This window comes from Stylophora pistillata, chromosome 10 (assembly GCF_964205215.1).
Source record: "Stylophora pistillata chromosome 10, jaStyPist1.2, whole genome shotgun sequence".
Taxonomy (NCBI): domain Eukaryota; kingdom Metazoa; phylum Cnidaria; class Anthozoa; order Scleractinia; family Pocilloporidae; genus Stylophora; species Stylophora pistillata.
The window spans coordinates 13,174,745-13,187,047 of record NC_142528.1 but is presented as its reverse complement, the minus strand read 5'-3'; the positions used below and the strand labels follow the sequence as shown (position 1 = coordinate 13,187,047).

The 12,303-nt window shown below is 40.0% G+C and overlaps 1 pseudogene; it reads right to left on the bottom strand.

The window, feature by feature from the left end:
* Window positions 1-2,817: 2,817 nt before the first annotated feature.
* LOC148721876 (uncharacterized) lies at window positions 2,818-4,502 on the bottom strand (annotated as a pseudogene).
* Window positions 4,503-12,303: the final 7,801 nt, after the last annotated feature.

Sequence of the window (12,303 nt, the reverse complement as noted above, 5' to 3'; positions counted from 1 at the left end):
AAGTATCAGGCGTGTAATCTAATTAAAGCGTTCTATCCGGCGACTTTAGCAGCGTAACTTGGAAGATCACGATGGATCCTCGAGCCTCCACAAAAATTTCCTTTCCAAAATTCCTTTTCTTTACAAAATCGATAGAATAATCAACAAGTTGAACTGTAATGTAAGGTGCGCAGCGTTTCGCTCGCAGAAAACGTGACACATGTAATCTGTAAACATCTTGCTGTCTCGTCACGCAGCAAAGAAAACATCCGCGTTAAAGTTATGACTCCTAGAGGACAAGAGATTTTTATGTGTTTGGGTGCTCTATTATGCGAACAATTTTTGCCGATTCGCGAGTGGAGTTGCCAAGATATCGTCATGGAAATATTTTTTTCTCAGTAAATTCAGCAGCAGTGAAGTGTTAGTCAAAAATGGTGCCATTCGGAGCAAACATTCTTTTCTTAACGCAAGAAAAAAATTTGGGGGAGCTCTGTTGTTGTTCCCAAAAGCCCTTTAAAACTGAACAAGTTGGAAAAATCGTAATTTTATTTTAAAAAGCCACACCAACCCGTATTATACCGTTAATTTCAAGTCGTTTTATCAGTATTTCCTTCAAGCTCTGACGCCGGCACCCACTGACAAAGCGCGATTTTTTAATTCAATATCCACTATTGACGGAAAATGTTGTAATAAATAAGTTGTCCAAATTTACAGCTACGTAGACCAGCCACCATTCCTCAGAAATTCCACTACAAAATTTTATCATGGGAAAGCAACAGGAAGAATTAAGAAAATTTTATCTTTTCCGAATAATTTCACAGAAGGGAACGTAATCTCAGAACGTAGCTGTCTCAGTTTTACACCGACTGTTTGCCTATTAAGACTGCCGCACACAAGCTTCATCTCACACTGAGAGGAATTTGCTAATTTCCTTTTCAAATTGTGGTCACCTACGTTCCATTATACTGTTACCACATCACTCAAGTTGACATGTACTAATAGGAACTGGTTTTTCATTGGTATGTGAAACCACGTATAACCACTTATAACATTAAAAAGTTGAGCAAGTCGAGGTTAAGCTTTTTCACGAGCAAGTAGAGAAGGTGTGAGAATTTGCAATTTCAAATTACGCGGTAAAACAGAAATGCGCGCCCCAGGGTTGAAGTATCTCCTTTATAAAGCATACACGCTGGTTAGCTCCAAGTGGCTAATTTAGAATTATTCACCAAACGAGCCAGCCCCTTTTTTCTCGTTTGCTCCTTTGTTACCGTTGCCGAGCCAAACGGGCCACTAAAGTATTACGCGCTTTTAGGGCGGGGTAGGTTCGTGATTGAAGTATGAATCAACAAGCTGTAAGCGAGAGAAAAAAGAAATTTGACGAAGAATGGCGAGAAAAAAATTATCATCGAGAAGGACTAGAGTTAGTGTTTTAAGAAGTCATCATGTGCCGGCACCCGACCAGCAACCATAATAAAGGATTGTCACTGGCAAGATGTGTTTCTGCCGAGAGTCTCCTGAGACTCAGCAGGACGCCTTTGCGTTCCCATCGGCGGTCTGTTTTTCAAGTTTTTAATCGGAACAACAAGATCAACCTTAACAAAACAATTTTTTCGGATAGCGTATTTCGTAACCTTTCCATCAATAAATATAGTTTACGGTAGTTACGCTTCAAACAGTGCGTTGACAATTTCTTTTGGGAAAGACACCCGCGAAGGTATATTGTTTTCATCAAGATGTTAGATCGGAGACATGCGCAGTCGATTGCGTGTTGTATATCCGGGATGTTTGTAATGACATCACGTAGAATGCACGTGGAAATATCGGTAGACAGCCGTCCCGCTCTGCTCGAAATCAAGGGCGCAATAGACGAGATGAGTTTTTAAAATAGATGTCTTTAATTGCTTGTGGAAGTATTCATCAAGGTCTTGAACGATTTAGTGATGACTCATAGAGGACAAGAGATTTTTATGTGTTTGGCTGCTCTATTATGCGAACAATTTTTGCCAAGTTATCGATCAAGTACTACTTCATGGAAATATTTTTTTCTCAGTGCATTCAGCAGCAGTGAAGCGTTAGTCAAAAATGGTGCCATTCGGAGCAAACGTTCTTTTCTTAACTCAACAAAAAAATTTGGGGGAGCTCTGATGTTGTTTCACAAAAGCCCTTTAAAACTGAACAAGTTGGAAAAATCGTAATTCTCTTTTAAAAAGCCACACCAACCCGTATTATACCGTTAATTTCAAGTCGTTTTATCAGTATTTCCTTCAAGCTCTGACGCCGGCACCCACTTTGACATTGAAACTACCAGTTATTCTATTATTTCGACTATTGTCCGAGCAGTCAACAAAAGGAAGTAAAAAACAATGACAATTAGAAAGTGCCGTACACGCTCGTCACCCCGTTCTCCAATATGACATTTTAGAACTAGAATAATTCCAGAACTTAAAAATGGTTTAGGCTACAGTGACAATCTTGAGATGTCTGTTGATTCCTCTTTCGTGGAATCAACAAACATCTCGGCAGGTTTCAGAGCGTGACGTGGCACCAAGATGGTTAAAGATTACATGTCTCACCAAGATGGTTAAAGATTACATGTGTCACGGTGGGCGCTTTCCATTTGACCAAAATTTTCGAGATTTCTGGTCAGAAATCGAATGGAACGGGAAAAGTTCCGCGATAAGTTTTTGAAAATTTAGGAATACGTTTTTAGTGTACCCTCTTAGATACGGTCGGACGCGTTCCATTCGGCCAGCGAAAATACCGACATTTTGAACCCGTGATTTTTGTTGAATGGAAAGCGACCCTTGTCACCTAAAACCTGCCAATAAAACACCTTCATGTCAACAATATTTTATCATAAAGGTAAAACAAACATGACTTTGCAAACAAAGGAGTGTCAATTTTCGAATCCCGACAAATCCAAAAGCGCGCCATCCTAGATATTAGCTGATCGGTTTTGCACCTTTTTCAACTCCAAATCGCGAAATTCGATTCTAAGAAGGCACAATCGAAAGAATGTAATTATATTACGTCGATACAGCCCATAGAAGGGCTCTAACGAGCGAATTGCTAATGGTAAGTTTACCCCACTAGGGTAAAGTTTACCCGGCGGGAAACTGAAACAAACAAAGCACTCTGATTGGTCAATTCGGGTAAAAATTACCCTCATCTGGTAAATATTTTTAGTGCATATTGCTTTTGATAAGGGCACAATGTTTTAGACATGTGTTTTGGGAAGTTCCTTCAAGATGTTATTTATGTGCTCCTTGAGATCATGGAGGGGTTCTACTGGCACAACTTCATATTGGGTTAAGTTAAGGTCTTTCATTGAAGCACTTTGATCAGGAAAACACAGTGCAGGGACTCGCTGAATGCCCTTAAGCTCCTTCCTCAACTGGCTCTGCAAGGCTGGTTTTAGCAAACCATCTGTTGGGAGGTTTCGGCCTTTGCACTCTCTGATCATATCATCCTTACTCATTTGTTGGAAAGGTTGCACGCCTCCATTCTTCCTTTCTTTGCCTGCTGGACCTGCAATGACTTTCTTCCTTGGCTCTTCTAAGGTGATTTGTGGGGCTCTTAGTGATGCTATGTGGTCAGAGTACTGTGTTGATGACATAGTGCAACCACAGCAGCCAAATTTTCCACCCAACTGCTCCCCACTCTCAACTTCTTGTGATGGATGGTCACCATGGAACATGCGACAGATTTCATTGATGAATACATTGTGGGAAGAGGTGATCTTTGTAGTGAGCTGTTGGATGTCCTCCAGGCAGGTGTCACTGTATAATAGCTGATCTTCGATGGTGTCTCTACACCTTGCCATAAGGTAAATTTGTGGCTTCTCCACCATTTCTTGGACATCCTTTCCCTCAAGCTCTTGAGATGTGTAATAAAATGCTGGATCATAAATTGCATTTACCATCAAGAGGATATGGCCATGATTCATAACACTTGAGTGGTCTGACCAGATTATCAGGTGTCGAGTTCGCTCCCAGTGTTTTAGCGAGTTAACCAGTTCCTCCCTTGTTGTCTCACCACCAGGCTTCTCTTTTAACTCTCCAATTTCCTGCAAGCGAGTTTCCAGCTCTTCGTACGTCATAGCCTCATAATGAGCCTCTGAGAGGTCTCTCACCAAACCCATTTCCTCATGTTCTGCTTAAAGATTTTTCCTGATTTCTAGTGGAGGTATTTTTCTGCCACTAACTGTGAAACATTCTTTCTTGAGAGTACCATTGGAATCCAATGTTAGCTTTTGGTAGGTTTTTGGAGCTATAATCTCACCCAAGCGGTATTCCCCATTTGCAATTTTTTTTCTTAGAGTTTCTCTTATGGCTGCACCTGTGTGAGGCACTGGTGTTGGGATCTCCCCTCCAAAGGCTTTGTTGAGCTGCCTTCTTGGGAGTGGGTTATTTTTTCTGAAGGGCTTGAAGATTTCCAAATTCTTGCCATTTTTGCTAAGTAATTCTTTCACCACCATGTTTCCTACTGTTGTCTTCTTGGATACTCCATATTTCTTAGCCAGTGCAGAGAAATCGATCTGTAAATAAGGGGAAGTAATATTTCAATCACTACTTAAAAACAGAATTAAAACAAACAAATGTTTGTGAACTAAATATTGAAGATTCAAATATGAAACCTTTTGTTTTCATTATAATTTTATTATTTATCTTTTCATTTGAAAAGTAAAGTGATGGGGAATGGAAGTAATTCTGGTCATTTGGCCAGAGAGGGGACAGTTAGTTTATTGATAGCATGCATACATGTATGCAGTGAAGTTATTTGCTATCATGATTTAAACAAAATTTTCTTATTCCAACTGTTTTAAGTATCTTTATTTAGTTTATTCTCACCTTATCACCCTCTTTCATTGCATTTACTTCCTGTAGGAGACCATCTTTGTCAAAGTCAAGGGAACTGGGATCTGGAGAGTGACGCTTTACCTTTCGAAGGCCTGCCTCCTCGAGTGCTTTCCTCTTCGTAGTCCGACTTTTAGCCTCTTCATTAGTCTCCCTCGCAGCCGTTTCTTTTGGATGTCACGCAACGCTCCCCCAAAAGAACGGCTACTGACAACCGAACTACATTCCTTTCTCATTGTCCTTGCGGTTTGGTCGCGGTCTATTGAACAGACCAATCACATACCAGAAAATCTGAATGACGTAAGGTTTCACGCGAAAATGTGGATATTGGGAGAAACACTGAGAAATTTGTCGATGAGAGCTCGAAATGTTTCACATGTTCATCGTTGTGCCCTGGTAAAGATAGAGTATATATTTTTGGGAAAACTTCTCACAATTTCGTTTAAATTATAGAATCTACGCTTAACATAGACGTCAACTGCTACGCCAACGACACAAACGCTAGATTGTTTGAGCGGTTGTTAAAGTTTCAGCGAGCAACTGAGAAAGTAGAAGCTAAAAACTGAACTGAAACTCTTTATTCGCACTATTTCAAGAGCTTACTACAGATTATAAAAGTCAGAATATATAAGAAACAGTAAATTACATCAATAATCAAAAGGAAATACAAGACGCCTTTCAATCTAGGCCAAGGGCTAAACGCTTGCTTCGACCTACAGATGGAGATCAGGAGGAAAAAAGCGCGTGCTTGCCGTCAACAAACCGGGCGAAGCTTCGAGAACACTGCAATTTAGGTCGGCCAACGTCTCCTACACTACTTGTACTTCTTCATTTGCCAGTCCGCTGCTAGCTGGAGCGAACCCGATTAGTTATGTTCGTGGCTTCTTATCACCGGTACAGGAAATCGGCCCGAATTATCGAGTGTTTCCGCACGTTGGTACAACGCAACAACAATAACTATAATATGACCACTTTCATCGGTAACATGGTCAAACACGAGCGGGAGTGCTTGATTTGCTTAAACTCCCTATTAACGATTTCCAGGATCGTGTAGGCAACTTAACAAAAACATCTTCTTTCTCAACTAAAAAATTTTTAATTGCAAGCTTCTGGTGAGCTTTAAGCTCGAAAATTTTGAGCTTTGACGACGCTTTGCGAAAAGCTCCTTCAAGCACCGCCATTTGTCTTGTGTTTTCCACATGAGGATCGCGATAGAAAACAATATCTGATTGGACGAGTGTCAAAAGGTGAGTCTGGCGCGAAAAGGTTCCTGAAAATGGAACCCGAGCTGTGATTGGCCAATTCGGAAAAAGGAATGTAGTTCAGTTGTCAGCAGCCGTTCTTTTGGGGGAGCGTTGCGTGACATCCAAAAAAAACGGCTGCGAGGGAGACTAGTCCGAGTTGTGTCGACGTCGAAACAGATGTTTTCTCTGTGGCAATATTATTGCAAATGAAGATCAACAGAAGATTTCAGTTTGCGCATTTTAATTAGGAAATAAGGAACAAGGATATCTTAAGGTAAAGCGGTGTCAACCAAAGATAATGATCAAAACACAAAGTAGGTTAACAATAAGCTATAACAGCAAGTTGAAAATAATTTTCAATTAACTCAAAACCGTTTGGAAGGGAAAAACTATTTCAATAAACTGCTTTTAGTTGAGACTCAATTGATGCTAAACCAGATGGTTGCAGGCCCACGATGTTCTTTTCTTATTGGCTTGCTTAGAAGTAAATTAATTGAAAAATTTTATGGGAAATGGTTATTGGATTACAAATAAATTTTTTTATGCAAAATACTCGTCATCTTCTGCCTTTTAGTTTTTCTTATCATCAAGGAACGAAGTTTTGTTTTTCGCGACTCCCCAATTTGCTTGTAAAAGATCGATTTTTTGGCAGAGAGACAAATTGAGAAAGGTATCATCATTTTCTTTTTCTTGTTCTGGTATAGTTCAGATGACTAAAACATGATTCATCTCTGTATGATACAGTTGATAAATTGTTGATGATGTGCTGTGTATAATTAATCTTTGATGGTGATCATCATCCATTTTATTTCTGTTCAGAGTTTTTCTGTTCCATTGTTGTGCTCCGTTTTTTCGTTTTTCGATGATTCTTTTAAAAATTATTCTGATAACATGAGAGGCATTCCGGTCTAGGGATGGCTACGATAAACTTTAGATGATGATGATAGCGATTGTATAATCTTCGCTGTATGGCAAAACTTTACCAGGTACTTTGGCTCTGTATGCCCTATTTGTAATTGATGCTTCATGAATCAGCATTAATCTAGGTCTAAGTGATCGTCAGAGTTACATCATTTTGGCCCGTTCAAATGTTTCACGGAAGCATTTCCTCGTAAAAAATTTATTGAAAGAAACAAAAAAAGCAGCGCCGGTAAAAATAGAGAAACGATTAAAAATATGTAGATATTTAGGAGATATCTTGCAATTTTGTGGTGGTTCCTTTTTTGTCAAGGGACCGACACTCAAAGTGCGCTAGTACACGTATCTATTAAAAAGACCATGTTGGATGTTTTTCCTCTCAGCACCTGCCAATTGAATTAACTATGATGCATTTCGTTTTTAACGCTTCTGGATTCTTTACTACTTCTAAAAATTTTGAATGAAAAAATAAAAAGGGAATCGATTAACTCACAAAAAGAAAACTAAATCAAGCAAAAAATTAAAAAAAGAAAAGAAACAAAGCGAAAAAAAAGAAAACAAAAGACAAAAGAGAAATAATATGACCACTTTCATCGGTAACATGGTCAAACACGAGCGGGAGTGCTTGATATATTAACGATTTCCCGGATCCTGTAGGCAACTTAACAAAAACATCTTTCTCGACTAAACTTTTTTAATTGCAAGCTTCTGGTGAGCTTTAAGCTCGAAAATTTTGAACTTTGACGACGCTTTGCGAAAAGCTCCTTCAAGCACCGCCATTTGTCTTGTAATTTCCACATGAGGATCGCGGTAGAAAACGATATCTGATTGGACGAGTGTCAAAAGGTGAGTCTGGCGCGAAAAGGTTCCTGAAAATGGAACCCGAGCTGTGATCGGCCAATTCGGAGAAAGGAATGTAGTTCGGTTGTCAGCAGCCGTTCTTTTAGGGGAGCGTTGTGTGACATCCATAAAAAACGGCTGCGAGGGAGACTACCTCTTCATGGGACTCAAAATAAAGAGATTTTCTTTGTAACTCTCTCTGTTTAAATGACTGTCTCGTTCCAAGCATGGTGTCACAGTCAACTTTCGACCACTGTTCTTCAGCACTGTTTTTGAATCGCCTAGCAGTTTCTCTTCTTTCCTTTTGTTTTTGCACTTTAGTTTTTGCATGTGTTAGTCCAATTTCAGGTACCTTTGTTAAGGCATCAGCAAGGTTGATATTGTAGAGATTCTTGAATGGCTCATTAATGTTCAAATAGATGCTCTTTGCAGTATCCCGAATGGCCTTCTTTGAAGGTTTTACAGCCTTGGTTGTTTTTGTCAAATTCCCTGCTTCTTTTGTGGATGTAGCTACTGAGTCAGCTCCTTTTAGTCGATTAGTTTTCAGAGGGAATTGTGTCTGAAAAAGCAGATGATTCACTTGACATTCCCGGCAGTTCGAGATAGAATGTAATCCCTTCATAAGAGCTGACAGCGATTTCCATGCAAATGAACTGAAGTGATGTAAGTATTTTGACTTGCTTTCACCGCGCCATTTTTTAAAGTTTTTAAGAAGTACGTGCAGCCATTTGTCGAATGTGTTCTGAGAAACAGCAAAAGCTTCTTTGTTTTCAGAAAATGTACTCAAGAACCTCTGTAGACGAGTGCCCTTGTCGTAAATAACCTTCCCATTCTCATCATTAACACTGTTCCTTGCAGCTACACGCGCGAAGCCACAGTTAAAAAAATCCCGCCATAAAAGCCGCGATGTTTTTCCTTCGAGTTAGCGACTCTTCAAATCCTTCGTGTGGCAAAAGACGTTGAATTTTCAGCTGAAAAGCCTTTAAATTCCTTCAGACAATGTAAAACGGTAATTCTGAAGGTGTTTCGTTGAAACCAATTCAGCAAGATCGAAGCGTATGTTTACCCCACAAAAAACTCAAAGTTATCTGAACATTGCGCCAAAACTCGAAGGATAATTTAGAACAGGAACATGATATCCTATTATTCTACTAGCAATTAATGTTTTAGGAGTCAGAAGTGCGCGCAAAACTCCGAGAGACAGTTAAGATTTCTTTTATTACGAAAGTTGTCCTTCGTTCAGAGCGTCGAAATCTTGTTATCTTTACTTCTTTACTACGTCTCAAATTTAAGTATATAGAGATGAAAAATACCAGTTTTGCATATAAATAAATTTAATGTTTTCATTCAGCAAAGTTCCTCCTTAATGACGCAAAAGAAACGAGAAAAACAACTTACAAACTTTATGACCCTTCCACTGCAATCTTGTCCGCCATCTTGGAAAGGCTTTGTTGCTATAGCAGCAAGAACATTCTCTCGGTTCTAGTTTTCCGAAGTCTAGGCCGCGCTTTCAAATATGGCGGACACATCGAGCTGCTAGTTAAGTATTAAAAACGTTGGATACACCACTTTACCATCGTTGAGACGACGGCTTTTCTATTCTAAAACCAGAAGGCTATTGTAAAAAACTAGCAATCAATCGGGGATTTTAGATTCCATCTCAAATGGCCTCATGAGACACCAATAATTGAGTAAATTGCCGTTCATCGAAAAAAGAATGACAATTTCACACTAGCTAACGGCATTTTCCCGGATTCCCCGATTAAGCTCAAAAACACAGAACATAGAAGGCCATTCCTGGATGCTTTAACCGTAATCTGATGCCGTAAAAAGTGGTGTAAACTTGAACCAAAGAGAACGGAGACAAATGGCGCCAAATTAAAGCACTGAAAAACGGTTGCGTCACGTGACCCACAGAAACGTTTTCTTTCCCCATGGATTAGTAAGCTTTTTATAAAAGAAAGATCAACGAATGCTTAAATATTATTTTTCCAATTATTTCCTAATTTTTAGCCTTTTTAAATTCTGCCCCATTCCTTAATTCACGTGAGTAAGATCGAACCCTTTGCTAAAGTCAGTAAATGAAATTCTAACATAGCAGTGTCCAGAGTCTGGGGCTTCTAAAATGCAGTGTAAAATGTAAATTAAGGCATGTGTCGTTGATTTTTCCGGTATGGCAAATTGCAAGGGGCCAAGGTTATCAATGACTTGGCTATACAGGGAGCTAAGTGTGAAACCTTCTATGATTTTGGCTATCTGAGCAGTGAGAGTAATTGGTCTTAAATCACTGTCCACAGCCTTGGGAGGCGACGCTTCAACTGAGCTGGAACGTAGCCCTGTTTTAACGATGAGTTATAAATGTCAGTGAGCACAGGGCACAATTCTGCTGCAAACTCCTTTAAGATCTTGTTGGGAATCGCACTAGGGCCTAGAGACTTGCTGGGCTTTATTTGTCGCAAAGCATTGTACACCAACCTTTGATCAACAAGGAGCTACTCAGGGACCTGAAGGTCCAGTTCACAGTCCGTCAAGTCAAGGGGAATAAAATGAGCATTCAATCCCGCAAGGAAATTGTTGAAGCAATCAGCGAAATCGGTAAAAGTCGGGATGTTTTCATCCAGCATTTGAAAGGTCCGGTTGTCAGTAGTACTCCTCTGACATGTCGAGCCCTTAATCTCCTTCCACCACCGTTTTACACTGCTATCTTTCAAGGCCGCGACTTTCCTTTCATAGAAGTTCATTCTGTACTTCTTACATTCCTGCCGAACCATGTTTCGTCAATGTTTAAAAGCAGTAGAATCTGTACTATGTGACACAAGGGACTTTTGACGCCGTGAAATTAAGGACTTGAGCTTGGAAGTCATCCACGGTTTGTCAGAAGTACAACACTTTGTGCACTGTAAAGGGAAGAAGCGGTCCATTGCTTCCGACATTGTTGTAGAGAACAAGTCAAATTTATCCTTAACACTCCTGAGATGAAATAAATTTTGCTAATCATACTGCGTAATCCATCTTCCAAAATCGTCCACTTTACTAGGTCTTAAATCCTTCTTTAGCAGTGTGTTGACGGGTGACGATTTTCTCGAGGGATATGATCTTGAACGTATAAGGACGGAGTAGTGATCACTTGTGCCAATCTTGGGTAGCTGTTTGGGTGGTGAAAAAAAATTTTGGCCTATTCGTAAGACACCAGTCCAAAGTGCCAGAGTCACGCGTTAAAACCTTTATCACTTGAACTAGTCCAGTTAGATTTGTTATTCAGTAATCCCAGTACTGATCGGGTTAAAGTCTCCCCATACCACGACAAGACCCTCAGGATGTTTGCAAAGAAATGAATCAACATTATTTTGGATGTGTTCCAATAAGATCTTGTTATCATTCGGCCCATTTCTTGGGGGGTGATATACTACACCAAGTAGAATCAGTGAGACAGCACGCGGTAGTCGGAAGGGCCAGATTGTAAGCCAAAGGGATTCAACATCCGAAGACTCAAAGTCTACTAGTCGTTTACAGGGAATATGGGAGGTAACATATGTACAAACACTTCCATATCCATCTATACGATCGTTCCTAAAACAACAAAAGCCGTCAAGCGAGATAGCAGAATCAGCAACGTCGGAATCCAGCCAGTTTTCTGTGATACAAATAATACCAGGTAAATTTAAATTTACCACGGCTTGAAGCTCATCCACTTTGAAGCGTAATGATCGTACATTCGCAAGGCGTGAGCAGCGTCTGCACCCAGTACAGTGCCAACCCATCCCTGTTTTAATACAACACAAAGTTGTAAAAGCATGGTATCATAACGTACCGAGTACGACATGTTTTGAGTAACCGCGCCTATAACTGTCCCAGAGTTCCTTGCGTGTATAACGTGGCTTGAGTGCGGCCTGCGATACTACACCTGTCCGACATGTGAACGCTTCTTTAAGTCAAGGGCAGGTCTCTCAAGGCATCTTCCTACGCATTGACCTCAGTGACTTCTCTGTTCTTAAATGTTTGAAGTCTCATGGTCATTGTCGAATACGACAGACAAACATCAACAACAACCTGTATTTGACGACCCCGTTGGGCGTTTCGTGCAATCACGGCTCTTGACCTGCAAACCTAAACATTTCCTTTTTCCACATTAACAAGTTTGTCTGACGTGTATTAGTACTGATCTCCGCACTCGTATTTCCGCGCGTCTAAAGACCGGTCTTCAAGGTAAGATCTTTGTCTTTGAAAATCTTTTGTTATTTTGTTATAATAAGACAAAGCTTGTAATATCTAACTTTCGATATATGGCCACTTCAGTGCTTGATCAGTATTGACTGAAATCAAATTGGGCTGGATGACTCACTTACCAGTTTTATGGTAGACCAACATCGTCCTATCAAGTGATCAAGGCGGCTTTTCTAAGCTTTCATAAATTTCGTAATGTTGTTTTCGATGTATTATCTATTTTACTACACTCAAGGTTTTTA